Consider the following 14,940-nt stretch of genomic DNA (forward strand, 5'->3'; position numbering starts at 1 on the left):
TATTTATTATCGTCAAGAAGCGAACTGAAGTTGTCTTCTTATTGTCCCAAAAACTAGAGTTGAAATACAAAACAACATTATAGCAACACGCTCTACAAACTTGAGTCAACTTCAAGTCCCTTGAGCGACATGTGCTCTTCAGAGCCATGCCTCCTCACTGCGGCTCTTCAAAACGAGCCGAGTATCAAAGGCTAATCTTTAAAAAGTTTAGTTTGGGTTGCGTTGAGGGAAATTTCTGACTTTGGAAAAGACATGTTCGTGAAAAAAAAATAAAAGTTCTCCCCGGTCGGCGCTTCTGCAGGGGGACTGTTTACGCGAGGCTGTTGACAAGGTCCATACAAGCCCTCCCGCTGCTGTCTTTCATGCTGGCTCGGGACCAGAGAAGACGGGCCAGCTGAGAGGAGCGCGTCTCGTCTCGTCTGGTCTCGCCGCGTGTATTTTTGTAGACATCGCTGCAGATTTCGCTTCATCTAAGAGCACATCAAAGCGTGCTCTGCTCTTCCCCGCTACTACTAAACCCCTACGCCTTATTACCAAAGTGCTCTAAATGCCTTTGGGGGAGCCGAGGCCAGCTTTTAAAAAAAAATAAAAAACACACAAACAAAAATACAAACACGTTTTGCTTTTATCTTTCAAACGACTATTTATGCGGTTACAAAATGAGCATTCTGAGCGTGTCACGCCGGTGACGACCGCTCCACGCGTACTGAATGACAAAAGTGGAGTCGAGTCATTTGTTTGCGTGAGTCACACGCATCCAAGAAAGGGTGCCCGCAAAAAAAAAAAAAAAACACCAAAAAGTTTCCCCAAACGTGCTAGCAAACATGCCATTAACAAACGGTACACTCCCGTTCGTCTACTTTTTGATTTATTTTTTATGTCACTCGTGATGAGTTGCACGCTTGAGTCGGACGGGCCGTGCGGACCCAAGCCGGGGCGTAAACAGGCTCCCGGCGGCACTCGAGTCTTGCCGTGAGGATCTTGAACGCAACCCCACGGAGATGCTGAATAATAGAACAAAGTGGCGATGAGTCTTCCGAGGTTCGCCTGCTCTTTATTGGTCCAAAGAACGTGTTCTCGTGAGCGAGTTGAAGTTAATTTGTTGCTGGGGAAGCGCAATTGCAGTCAAGCAAGAATTTTCAAGTCTCAAAAACCCCAACTCATTTCAACTCGCAAGGTACTTTTAGTTTCAGGGCTACATCGCAAGTTGGCCCACACTTACTGTCAACATTTTGGACTCTTGCGTAACAATGACAATGACAAAATCAGTTTTCATATGATCCAATCCAATAGAAATGAGATTATATTTAATGTACAACCCTTGCCGTCGTCTCTTCTTTGCGAGAAGCGACATGCGGTAAATGCAGAAGTATTCAAAGACAGACTAGGGCTGCCATTCTCCCATAGGGACCCCCCCCCCTCCCCTCACTAATGCAAAGAAATCAAAACTCCTCGGACGTCACGCAGGCCGATTGAAGTTCCCGCCTCGGCTGCTTCGGAGCGGTCGCTTGCCCCGCGTTGGCGAGCTTCATTAGAGCTGTCACTCAGACTCGGGGCAACTGGGCCGTGCCGCGGGGCACCCTCAGGGCCCAATCACTGTTGGTGTCCCCAGGAAAGGACCATCAAACGGCCCTATAGCATAATTCTGAAATGCAGAGAATCATGCTCCCCTCCTCCCCCCCTCTGTGATGACATGATTAACGCCAAGATGCGGTTTTGTACGCTATTCAGCCCTCGGATAAAGTTCTGTAATGCACCAATATATTTATAGTTCAATGTAGACTACTAGACTTAATATAATTTCAAACTCATCCAGACAAATAAAATCGGTTGGGTAAAGCGAGGATCCCCCCGGTATTAATCGGCATGAACGACGGCAGAAAATTCCCTCCGAAAAACAACGACGGTGGGGAAAGCGCTCGTTCTTATCTTTGCCTCATTTCGCCCAGCGCGCTGCAATTACAATGAGTCACATGATGCAATAAAAATAAATGAGCCAGTGGGCGCTCAGCTGTCCAACAATCCCAAATCCCGAAACAATGAGATATCCACGAAATCCCGCCACACAATTCAATACAGGAGCAAACAAAACCCAAACAAAACAAAGGCAAATGTCTTTGAAGAGCCAAAAACTGCCACTGCCGGAGTTCCTTTCAACAATATACACTGCGCAATATTCTCAGTACCAGCATGTTATTCAGAGCCTTCCTCCAAATATTTGGAGAGGAGGAGGAGAGATGAAACGGCGACAGAACAATGGGACTTTGGCGCTGTTTTGCCGCCCGTGCACCTCGCCCCGCCTCGGCCTCTTTGTAGTGAGCATTATGGAGTGTCCGCATCCCCCCCCCCCCCCGGCCGGGTCCCCGCTTGTTGTGAGTCCAGGTGGGGTCTCAGCCTGCGACCCCACCCCACGCCTGCAAGCATTCACACAAACACACACACAACCTCGTTTCTTGTACACCTGCTCCATCACTCTCCTGTTCTCACACACACACACCTTACCTCCCAGGCATTTACGCGCAAATGAAAGCGTCTGTAGGGGCGTCTTTGTGCCAATAAATCAGATCAGAACAGGTCAACTACATATTATAAATCTTCGACTTCTAATTTAAGGAAACTAATATAAGTTGTGGAGCACTGGCGGAGCTAGAGGGGGTCCGCCGGGGCACTGCCCCTCCCCGTGAAATATGCTTGGGCACCCCAAGTGCCGATCGTGATGTGTATTTCTGTTATTTTTCTACAGGGAAGAAAAGACAAATCTGTGTATACTGTTTTTAATCAAAAATGTCTGTGTGACTCAAGATGAAGGCCGTTGCTGATTTATTCTCGCTCCACTAGTCGAGTCTGATGGCTCTGCGTCAAATATCCTCCCTGGATCTGATCTGATCAACTCTGTGAAAGTTGAGCCAAAAGTTTCTGTCCTTTTTGAATGAATTTCAAATGCAAAAAGTTTCCCTTTAAAAATGATCAAAAGCAACATTTGAGAGTGGCAAGCCGTCACGTTCACTTTATCTCACGCTCGCGTCAAATCTGTGAGATTAAACCCCCTTGACTGAATCCCCCCCCCCTTACTGGACCCCCCCCCACCCAACGCTTAAAAATGTGTCATACCACAAGCGACCAGAAGACAGTGCTAAATTGGAGACGAATTTGAGAACAGAACAAAGACAGACAGTAATGATGTCTTTCTCTCTGATATTTGGCTATGGCTACAGAGTGCTGCCCCTGTTTTTTTTTTTTTTATATATATATATTTTATTTTTAGAAAGAACTGATCATTAGCTGGAGGATGTAGGCACCTTTTTATCCCGCAATGAAAGGCAGATAGCAACCAAAACAAGATCTGACCTATATTCACTCGGCAACATCCCAACGGACTGGCAGGTTAACCCCCTTGTGGCGCCATCGCACATACGATGAGATACTTTTTTTTGTACGTATCACACTTTCCGATTCTTGACTGTCAATATCTTCATCTATTCAATTTGAAATTCAAATGCGCCGCACCGAGAAGGGGGGGTGTCTATGGTCGGCGTGTCGAGGCTGTGTCTGGTCCAGGTAATCCTCAGTGATCTGGCCTAATCTGTCACAGATATGCGGCAGAAGCGCGGGGAAGCTGCTGAAGTGGGGGGGGGGTTAAAAAAAAAAAAGGGATTACGGCAGTATGTCTGCATTAGCTCACTGGCCTTATCTTTTCAAACCCCCCCCCCCCTTTAAAAAAACTGCTTTAGCTTTAGCTGCTCTTAGCGCACAGTGTCTCTGTCATGCGGAGTTTTACACTACTGTGCCAAAACCGACAATCATTCCCTTCTGATTCCGTCGTATCCCTAATATTTAGTCAACTAATATTTTTTATCGCCCCCAAATCTGACGTAGCCAATCCCAGCTGATTTGTGGGAAGAGGCGGGGCTACACCATGAACGTGTACATAACATATACAACCGTTTTGCTGTTTTGCTTGGACCCATCCGGCCAGCGGTGGAAAATCAAAGCGTCTCCCTGATCTGAACTGCGATGACCTGAACCAAACTGAACCGCTTAGCGCAAACAAGCCCACACGGGACATTATACGATTCAAAACAAAACATTTTGGTAGTCATGTGTTGTTATGGATGAAGCTGTTTGCTAACTAGCACCAATATTTATAGCGCAGTGATGCCTTCCAGGAATAAACACAATTCTCAGAAGCTCCCTGATTGCCGGGAGAGATACCAGCTCCATCGACGTGCGCCGCAACGCGAGCGTCTCGACCCAAAACATTTGAATCGATAGCGGGAAGGCGTTTTTCCTTCCCACTGTTGGTTTATGTTGCCTCTCGTCTCCCCTCGTGGGAGGGCCACCCATCGGCCAGAGAACGACCGTGTCGGATGCGCTCCCTGTTTATGTTTCAAAGATTAGAACTGATGAAAGAACCTCTTCCCAAGTCGGGCTCGGGGAGTCGTCATTTGGACGCCCCGCCCTTTGACCTTACGCGTTGTCAACAACCCCTGAGCATTTACCCACTGATTCATTTCCGTCGTAAAACTCTCTCGACTTTGTTTCCGTCGTCTCTCAGGATCGTAACGCTGACGTTTCACCTTCATCTGTCCTCTTTCTTTTCATCGTCAAGCCTCGCTGAAAGAACCTCATTGTTCCGTTTTCTATGTGGTCTCCCAGTTTCACCCCTTTGATTCGCTTCCTCTCCCAGTCTCTGTTACAGCGATATGACTCGCCCCAGTCAATGTCCCGTACACCTTGTGGCGAAGTACATAATACCGCCTTGTCATTCTTGTGGATTTCGCACTCCCGTGCCAAGAGACGGTTCGGGAACTTCCAACCTTCCTTGTCATTACCATCCCCGCCACAGCAAAGCAAACCTGAGGCTTTCCGAGGTTAACTCGTCTCTTGCCTTCGGAAGCTTGTGGATTTGGATTAGGGTGTTCCTCAAATTTAAGAAGACACGCTTGGGCGCATTTGTTTCCCATCAGCTCTAATACGAAGCAGAGTTATCCCAACAAAGTACAGCACTGTATGATTACCGGCAAAAGCCTCGCCCTAGAAAGATGACTCGTCAGCCGCCGCCACACGAATCCTAGTCAGTCTATTGTCTGAAAAAGCGTCCATCTTAGGTTCGTTTGACCAGATATTAGGGCCGCTATTGTGTAAGTTTCCTCTCTCTTCAGCTAAGCCGATTGTGTTTTCTTTGGCTCGCTGACAAACCCCCACATGGCAGTTTCACTCTTCGTCGACTCTCCATGTTTGCCTCGAAAGTGACTCATCACGTTGTTATTGGGTTTCATGACACAGCGCCGTGCCTGTGCCCAGCTAGCTCCTTTGTTGTCTCGGCAAGTTCATTCATTCGATGATTAAAAACCCTAGATGCACTTGTCATAACTGATTGTGCATTGGCCTCCGTGTCTAGAAGCAAAACCCACTCTGGGGAAAAACTGGAAAACACGTTTTCAGGTAAAGTCATTTGGAAGAAGTCCCTCAGCGGACCAACTGGAAATACCAAAACTCCTGAAGCGTTGATCATTCTCAACGGCTCGATACCGAATTAGCAAGCAACATTGTAGCGTCGACCCAGAGAGAGACAAAGTTCCTGATGATGAGATCTCCCTTTAGTCATGTATCCCCGCATTTCGAAGAACCCAGCTAGGCAACCATGGGTCGGTTTTCCCGTGAGTTCTACGTATTGGGGCAGCATCAGGTGTGTATAGAAATGCAACACGGTATGGCCACGAATAAACAAGCTAGATGAACCGCGCCATATGCGCCTCTGTAGAGTTCTCGCCGATCAATCTGAGCAATATGTTCGGACGGTGCATCAGCTTTGTTGACGTATACTATTTGTTGTACACGTAGAGCAGATGGCACTACCGTTGACCCCTCTGTGTGTCTTCCTGTCCCCTCGCTGAACCGCAGAATGTGTGTGTGTGGGGCTTATCTGGTCAAACTGGGCGGCGGGGAACGCTTTGAAGGCACGCTTGTGTGGCGATGCAATCAGCCAGACACACTCATACGCAAGCACTCCTCTTACCCGATACCCCTCTTTGCCCTTCATCTGCTTTTTGGAAAAAAATAAAAAGTCAAGAGAGACCCTGTTTAAACAGCTCGTGGACAATCTTTGGGACTTAAGCAGACAGCATCAGTCCAGAGTCTTTCCCGTCCGCTACTTCAATATCTCCACGTGATAAAACACTCGCAGAAACCCCTCGAGGGGATCGCTTGTAAATTTTCCACCCTGGACGGCAAAATAAATAGCGATTATCTGGAGAGACAATGTAATCCCCAAGTGGTCTCTTGTCCAATCGTGACAGATTTTGGATCGAGCGTACATAAAATGGAGCTGGACGTACGAGCGTCTAGACAAAGTGGAGTGCGTTGTAGTTGCTGTCAAAATGTTGTCAAGCGATTTCACTGATGTTGTTCTAATGAATTTATTTGCGTTGGCTGCCGGAGAAAACAGTCTTTTGAGCTGTCAGTCAGGTGCCGTCCAAATTTCGGCTTTAGAAACGTAGCCCGGTTCAAATGTGGTCTGCAAGAAAAAAATTGACATGAGCGTCTGCAATTTTTATTTTTTATTTTTCCCCCTCCTGCGCTCTAAAAGACTGTAAATTAATCTCGCCGGCCACTTTGATGCTTTCATCTTTGGCTAATAAGTTCCACACCAGCATGGTAACAATATTCCTACCCTGGCACGTATTGATTTGGATTAAGTTCTGCGTCGTTTTGGTTGATTGCGCAAATTAGACTCTTCTTTTTCATTTTCCTTCCTCCTTTGCCCTGTCACTTTTTCGTGCTGCCTTTTTCGGGTAGCCTTTGATGTGCCTGCTTTAATTTGAAGCTTAATGGAATCTCTGGCACCGCCGCCCCGTCTATCGGCGACAGCATCGCAGATCATCGTTCTGCCGAGTGGGTGTCGAGATAACCGTAAAACAATACGGGGACGATTCCGTCGTAGCGTAGGACTTAAAAGTTCATCGTGTAACTGAATGTCAGGCGGTTCACTCAACATTAGCACAGACTACGATTTTCAATCATTCAAAGCAGGTGGTTTCCAACCCCGAAACTCCTCCCACAGGAAAAAAAAACGCCCGAAGGGTCGCTACGTTACGTTGCGAGCAATAATAAAAGTCAGGACGGTAAATCAGTACTGCGTCTTTATCAAAGCCGTATTTCAGTGCTGTTTAACTAGCATACTTGTAAAAAAAAAAAATATGGAAGGATAGACGCCGTCAGCCATGCGTTTGCCTGCACACACACTCCAAGACGCTGTAAGTCAAGTTCAGACAGTCGGGGGGGGAAATCCCCCCATTTCGGCAGCCTTTAACTCTCCACACATACTCGACTTAATGAATGCCGCTGCGTGTAATGACACATACGGGAGCTGCGTTGGCGGCGAGGGGCCTCGCTCTTTCATTCGTGCTTTCATTTGATGTCCCTCCACCGGATCGTTAGATTTCACCAGGAGATTGCCCGAAATTGGCACCAAAAAATTAGTTTTGGTTGGATTTAGAATTTTTCTTTTGGTAGTTCTTCCTTCTTGTTGCCGGTCATTATTGAACTCGCCAAGATCTTTTTTGCCTTTTATCGTAATGACACATAAAAACTTTTACGTGGCCGGAGTCAGTCGCTGTCGTCGGACCCCGACTGTTTGTCCTATCTTCTCGTGAATCGACATGAATAAGTAACGCAACAATGAGCCCGCTTTGTCCCATCTGTCTTTTCCAGTCAGATGAGACCGATGAAGAGATTTTCGATGGCGGTACGGCTCTCGTGGCCCTCCCTCCGCTACCTGCGCAGGAGAAGCCTCTCCCTCTGATGTCTGTCGGAAAATTGACTTGCCTTTTCAGGCGTTGACCCCAGTGTCTGATGTAAGACCCAGACACTGCACATCAAAGCCAACCAAGGGCTGGGAGAATGGATTTCTATTTTGGAAGAAATATTGACTTAAGGCAACGGCGTGATCAGGCAACCATAAGTGATGTCTCACATCTTTCTTTTTTTTTTTGGTCGCCACTTACCGAGGCAGCGCAGCAAGCGTGACTTGCTTCTGCTTTGCATTATTTGGAAAAGTTTTTCTAACGTTGTGTTACCATATATGAATCATTAGATGAGCGCTTTTTTTTTCTCTCCCTTTTCATCTCATCTTTTAAAATCCGATATCAGAAGGCTGGAATGGCTCTCTTGGCTCCTGGACGTTGAAGGCAATTAGTTTCAGAAGGCTGGCGATACTTTGCTTTCTTTGGATATTTATTTTTTTCTTAGAAGGAAATAATTTCCAGTATCTGAATAGCAAAACACTTTAAATACCGTATTGGTGGTCATTTATAAAACATTTCTCCCATTTAATCCATCCATCCAATCCGTCCGTCCATCCTTTTATTTCCTAGGCGCATCCATCTGCAGTACCTTTTAATCCAGATTGAAACCACATCGATCCAACCCCGTTGTCGTTTCTGCACATGGCTTTTTACAGCAGTTTCCGCTTGGGCGAAGGACGGCTTAGCGACTGGTCCAGCTGCAGCCCGCTATCATCAGACGGCATCCAGCTGTTGCCCCTCGAGATGGAGGCCAGGTGCTGCATGTCCTGCAGGCCCATTCTTTGCTCGTGTAAACATACCTGCACCACATTGGGACTGGGAAAACTATGAAGACACCAGAAGACGCCATCAACTTCCAAGTGAGTGCTTTGTCTGAACCAAGTTTAGCGTTTTCTTTGCTGATCTTTTGGCGGGGTTCAAGTCAGCCACCATGCTCAGCGTGGATGGAAAAGCTTAGATTCACAACGGGGATCTCCGCAAAAAGTCGAGAAACGTCGTCACGTTTGCTCCAAAATCAACACGCGGTGGCAACGCATGCAAGTTTGCGCGTTCTATTTTTCGCCATGTCGGCGTAAAAGTAAAACACAGGAGGAAGCCAAACAAGTGGCCGCGTATGAACACACGCAAAAAAACTCTGACTCAACGCTGGCGGCGCACATGAGAAAGCCGCGGTGATTTACGGCACACGCAAGCTTCACGCGTATGTCAAACCACTTCCCGACACTTAACTGCGAGTGCGGCCGTCTCCAGAGTTATGGTCCTCTGGCGCTTCCGTTAATAGTCGCTTGGCTGCAGTCTGGTCGGCGGCGAGGAGCCTGCGGGAGAACAGCCACCTGTGCGAGGCCGGTTGGACGCGTGCCAAAACACAAAACAGATTTGAAAGGCAGTACCTGCGAAGGCGTCACACTCCGGCGCAAAAGCACACAGAGGGAGGAGAATTCCCTGGCCACATGAAAGCGGGAGGCGCTGGGCAGCGTGCCAGGCAGGACTACCCGGAGACAAAAGAGAAGCACCTCTGCAGGGGTTTGATGTTCACGTGGGATCCAACGTGCTGATGGATCCCGAGCGCGAGTTTGGCCCATTCGCAGATGAACACATTCGCGCCTCCGAGCTCCAATTAATCTTCTCGACACTAGGCGCTCCCCCGAAGGCGGCCGATTTCTCCGCGCCGGTCTAACTTGACTCGTGAGCCAGGCGTGCGTATATGCGGCTATATGAGACGCGCACCGGCGCACCCCTGATGAGGCTGGACAGTCAACAAAACCCTTTGACTCACTTGACCTCACCGGCTTGATTTTTGGCGACGGCACATTCGTAAGAAGTGTCGCAACATACTGTGATTGATTTAGGACCAGTCCAGGGTGTCAGCTGGGTCAGGACCAGAATGCAGGACCGTATAGAAAATTGATGTCGGGGCTTCTCTTGGTTTTCATCGTCCGCAGCACCCATCGGATCAGTGGCGATACGATAATCTCATGTTTGTTTGCACATTTTCACGGAAAAAAAAAATGCACAGTGTCACTCGGCTTCAGCACAAAGGAAGCACGATGGTCGGATTAGCGCTCGGTTTCACGGGTCGCCGTGACGGTTCACCGCTGCGCTCCGCCAGCCTTGCGCGATGCCCTAATGATGCTGTCGGAGCTCGGAGGGGCGGGGCTGAGCTAACGGGGGTTGCGGGGTGGAAAATGGAGCGGGGGAATTGGGGAAAGGGGGCGGGGGGGGTTGTTACTTATCTGCACAGCTCCTCAGCATTTCTCTTAATTAAAACTCCTATCTGTGTCTTTGAAGTTCATAATGAGTCGGGTTTTCTTGCGCGCAGCAACGGGGAGGAAAATAAGGCCAGAACGGATGTTATTCTATTCTCAAACACGTCGGATGTATGTTGCAGCATGTCGGAGGTTATTGTTGCCGCCTCTCTTATGCGGTTATTTGCATGAAAACAAGCTTGAGGAGCAAAAGGATGTAAGCAATGAGGCTGATAAAGAGGCGCTGCTGTTTTTTTTTTTTTTTTTCTTTCTCCCATTTGCAGCATGTGAATGGGTTTAATCTTATCACGGGCTGCTCCTCACAGCTTGTGCTGATCTCCCTCCTCGCCAAGCCCTCACTCTCGCTTTCACGGGCCCTTCAGATTACAGTCAAATATTACAGGCCGTGACCAATCTCCAATTAACCAAATGTTGTCGGGCTATAATATCACCCTTGGCTCTTTTCATGCGCTTCGGATCGGCTTTTTCTTCCAAACCGGCGTGGATATTTTCTCCCCTCCGTGCGATGAAACGTCACTCCGCCGCTTAAAGCCTCCGTACGATCCCGCCTAAGCTTAACCCAAATAAATCAGTCTTCCCGCGATACGTTCCGATTCCAGACGAGAATTCAACGCGTTTCGGAAATCGCGTTCCAATCAAGGAAATTACCGCTGGCCGCTGAATTTGCTTATTTTTCTCTTTTGATGAGCTGATCTTTCCTGGTTTGCGCAGCGGCGGGTAGACCGTCAAGAACAGGAAGGCCCAAAAACTGATTTTGTGTGTGTGTGCCTTGTCTTTGTCATCCAGTATTTTCACTTCGCTCTTGGTTCCGTAAACTGTCGCCGTTTGACGGGGATATAATTAGCGACTAAGCATTTGGAGTCGAGCGCATGACAGAGAGCCGCCGCTGATTCCAATAATAACCAAACTCTGCCAACGTTTGTATTTCAAACCGAAGGATGCGTATCGGTACCTTTCTGCTTTTTTTAGTCTTCCCGTCAAGGCGTCTTAAGTTGAAAGAAGACAACACTTTGTTTCAAGAGATGAATCGACGACCCGCGCAAACCTTTCTTTGCTCTGATCTCCCGTTTGTTTTAAAACTGCCGTCTTGTTTCGGGAGGAATCACGACCTTTGCGTTCAGATGCGAAGCGCCAGACAACTTCGCACGTCTTCAAACGAACATCCGGGCGCCGTGTTTGGCACCACCGGGGACGAATCGTTTCCGTCTTAGGCTACTTTCAAGTTTGACTGCGGTGAGGAGTTCAAAATGAAACTTGTGATTCAGACTAGGGCCAGAGTTTGTCTTTTTGCAAGAAACGCCTCGAGGTCTTAACTATCTATCAAGCATTGTCGAATCGTCTTCACACGAGTTATCAAATGATTCCGTGTATGATGGCTAACATTGCTAAGCTAACTCTGAATTAGCGCTAGCGTTTTCATGCTACCCATTTGTTGCAATCTCAAAATGATTGAAAATAACGAAGGGTGATCATTTAAACCCGGAACACGTTTCACTCGACCTTCCGATGTATTTTTTCCATCGGGTTCAGATCTTATTATTCTGCCCCCCCCTTCAAAATATAATGTCAACTCATGATCCCCGTTTGAAGCCCTAAACTAATGAAGTCAAGCTGAGAATAAAATCACGCAAACTAAAGCAGAGCTGAAGTGTTTATCGGCGATCTGCAACCCGGGTTGCAGCCACTCGCTCTCAGATGTCTCGCTGCCTCCATTACGGGCGCACACACCCCGAGGCTGGAAATAGCCTTTTTGTGTCCACGGGCAGAATTGAGCCGAGCATCTTTTACTAAATGCATCTGCGAGGAGAACCAAGTCCCTCTTCAGGTCTAAAACCTTTGATCCTTAAGAGACCCCCACTTTCCTTTTTACCCCTCGGGAGCCGGCATGGCCGTAATTGAAGATCATTAACAATCCTCAATGCGACCCTCTCGACGAGCGTCTCCATAATGGAAACGGAAGTGTGTGACGGCGGCAGAAAACGGGAGCGAAGGGATGGAAGGAGCGAGGGACGTCTTCCAAATAGAAATTAAGTGTGAATATCCCGTCTGTGGCGCCGTCGCCCGTTTGCTAAAGGAGCTGAAACGAGCGAGATTACTGGCTTACATTTGTAGCGCCGTGCTGGTTTCTTTCTTTTTTTTGTTTTTTTTTGTTTTGTTTCGCTGAAGAGGGGCGGCAAATGGTGGTGTGGGGAGGGGAGGGGTCGTGCGCGCACTTCAAAAGAATTTGTAACCAACCTAATTCATCTGGAGCGTAGGATGAGCTCGTAAGAAAGATGAAAGATGAAAGTGAGTTGGCATGGAAACAGAAAGCACATCAGCGCTCGCTGGCACACAAAAGGGCCGCCCGTGTTGCATGTTGCATTTCGGCGGGAAAGCATCCAAAGAGGCTTTAAGTGCTATCGTGACCTTACAAACAAAATGAGCCAATTATGACTAACTAGGCGGCTCAATTTCCGCTTTCTTTCCACGAGACCGTGCTTATCATGTCTTGTCTTTTTTTTGCCATTTAATCTGGAGCATAGAATCAACATTTTTTGTTTGCTTCGCGGGGCAATGCGCGGGTGTTAGCGGTTAGCATGTTAGCGTCCCAGTTTTTAGGTTTTGGTTTCTTGCTGCGCTTGGATGGGTTTGCCCTGCGTAGTCCAGCTTCCTCCCACATTCTGCAAAAAAAGTCACATGACCAAATGGTGTATTTCTTTTTCGCTATTTTTCATTTTTTTTTCCAAACAACCCCATAAAGTCTATTCATCACTCTGTCTGCTCAACGATATCACATTTCATCTTCTCCTGGAAGTGAGGGGACGTATTAATTGGAAGGCAGCGTGAGGCCATATATCTCTTCCTCCATTTGATCTGGATGAGGGGAATTCCACAAGTTGAGACTGTGCAGACCTCCAGCGCAGCTGTGTCGTCCCACTCTTGTACGAGCATGCGAACGCATCAAGATATGCAGATGTGCTCCGAAACGTCCATCCTTGTGGTACAAATATTTTAACAACAAAAAATAAATCCTTGCTGAAACAAGATAAAACTAATATGAAAAAACTGAGGCGGTAAAATTAGCTAGCGGTTAGCATATCTAGCTAGCATTTCTGGCCTTTTAGGTGACAGATTCATTGAAGATGCTAAAATGTCCATATTTGTCATTTCAAAGTTCAAATCCAACAAGATCCAGCTAGTCACGGTGCGTCCCTTGAAAGGCGCTTTATGGAAGTTATTCCGAGCGCATCGCCATGACACCCGTGTTTACCTTGTCACGTTCCCTCCCCGTTGGGAAGTGGTAGGCTCCCGTATCCCGCAGTGCTGCGATGACACAACGGGCGTCTCGCGGTATCAAAGGCCTGCCGGTGACACGTTCGCAGGGTGATCATGTAAAAAGATCAAATGTTCGGAGTTTTTTTTTTTTTTTTGCATCGCAGAATGCAAAGTTAATTGAATGATGGTGAAAAGAAGAAAATAAGTGCATGTGGCACTTGTGACAGGGACTCACTTCAGTAGAAAACCCTTTCCCCCCCCCTTCTCCCTTCCTTCTCTATTTTATTTTCATGAATTGTTTCTTTTCAAGTTCATCTGTCACTTTATAAATCAGACATTTCCACTTTTATACTTATCGCGGTACCCCGACGTACAAGTTGAATTCGTTCTCTGACAACATTTGTAATTCAAATCATTCGTATCTCAAATACGCTTTCCCTATTGAAATGAATTGAAACACCGTTAATCCGTTCCGACACCTTAGGAAAAAAAAACCCACCACTCTCCCACCATTTTAAATAAAAAACAATAATGGGTTAGTTGCAACTGATTACTCTATCATGCTCGCTAACCTGCTGTTTCATCATGACAACGATAAGCACGGGCTTGACCCGGTGAAACCTCAAAAGTTAAACCTCCCCGGGTGGTGAGGGGGCAAATCCCACCACTTCTTTTAAGAGTGTGTGAAGAGGACTCCGGTGGATTATTTTGATCCCCGGAGTCAGAAAAGGAGGATCCGCCATCACCGCGATTGGTCTGTATGTCAGGGCGTCCTCACGCTTTGACATTTGAACTGAGCGGGACTTCTTTTAAACGCTAACTCCCTCTCCAGACCTGTTGAGGGAGCCCTAGAGCAAGAAACTCCAACTGTAGTCAACGGAACAGCACAAAGTTGAAACACTGCAGCTATCAAACGAAATCGCAAAAGAGTACAAACGTTCGCCTCGGCGATCAAACTCGTCGGGCGTGAATGCGGAAGGGAGAGCAGCCGGCACATGTTGAAAGGCACGGCGGCTCTTTAATGTGGCTCCAAGCTCGCCAGTCCGGGGGCCCTAATGAGCTGATGTGGAGCTGTGCCGCTCGCTCGCCTACACGTCGGCCGCTCTCCCGCTGCCATTAAGGAGATGCCCCTGAATTCCTCCCGAGACCCCCCCCCCTCCCCAAAAAATACACACAAACCTCAAAGACTGGCCTTCCCCCTAGATTGGTTAAAATGGACGCCTTTGTTTGCCAAAAGACTCCACCCGGCTGTTAGCGATGTATATGGCACCGCTGACCAAGACTTTTTTTTTTTGCTTCTTCTTCTGAAGCCACAAGATGCTGCCCAACTTCTATCTAAATAGAAAAGTCGTACTCACTTATTTTTAATGGTTGGAAGATGAAGTCCAACACATGCACGCTCCAAATTAGCGATTGCATTTAATAATCAGGATGACGCATCTCACATCAAAGTGGGCCTGTGTCAAGAATTCCAGCATGGGCAAATATTGGTAATTTGTCAGGAGTGGGCTGCAAATGTGACAGTGGCACACGAGCCAATGAACAGGATGACTAATCCCCCCGACACCATCAAAGCGCTCAGCCCATGACAGCGCAGCATGCAGCAACCTCCC

At 47.6% G+C, this 14,940-nt stretch overlaps 1 protein-coding gene across 5 annotated transcripts in view; it reads left to right on the forward strand.

Annotated features, from left to right (window-relative positions):
- The window catches only part of lef1 (lymphoid enhancer-binding factor 1), a 57,127-nt gene that overhangs the window by 2,761 nt on the left and 39,426 nt on the right, over nt 1-14,940 (forward strand). For 4 of the 5 annotated variants that reach the window (XM_068650626.1, XM_068650624.1, XM_068650627.1 and 1 more), the window contains exon 3: nt 8,462-8,665. The gene's annotated coding sequence lies outside the window, so the exon portion shown is untranslated. Of the gene's footprint in view, nt 1-7,538; nt 7,857-8,461; nt 8,666-14,940 lie in introns of those variants that run through there. The other variant, XM_049720708.2, reaches the window with a different exon arrangement.

This window comes from Syngnathus scovelli, chromosome 5 (genome assembly GCF_024217435.2).
Source record: "Syngnathus scovelli strain Florida chromosome 5, RoL_Ssco_1.2, whole genome shotgun sequence".
In the NCBI taxonomy this organism is placed as follows: Eukaryota; Metazoa; Chordata; class Actinopteri; order Syngnathiformes; family Syngnathidae; genus Syngnathus; species Syngnathus scovelli.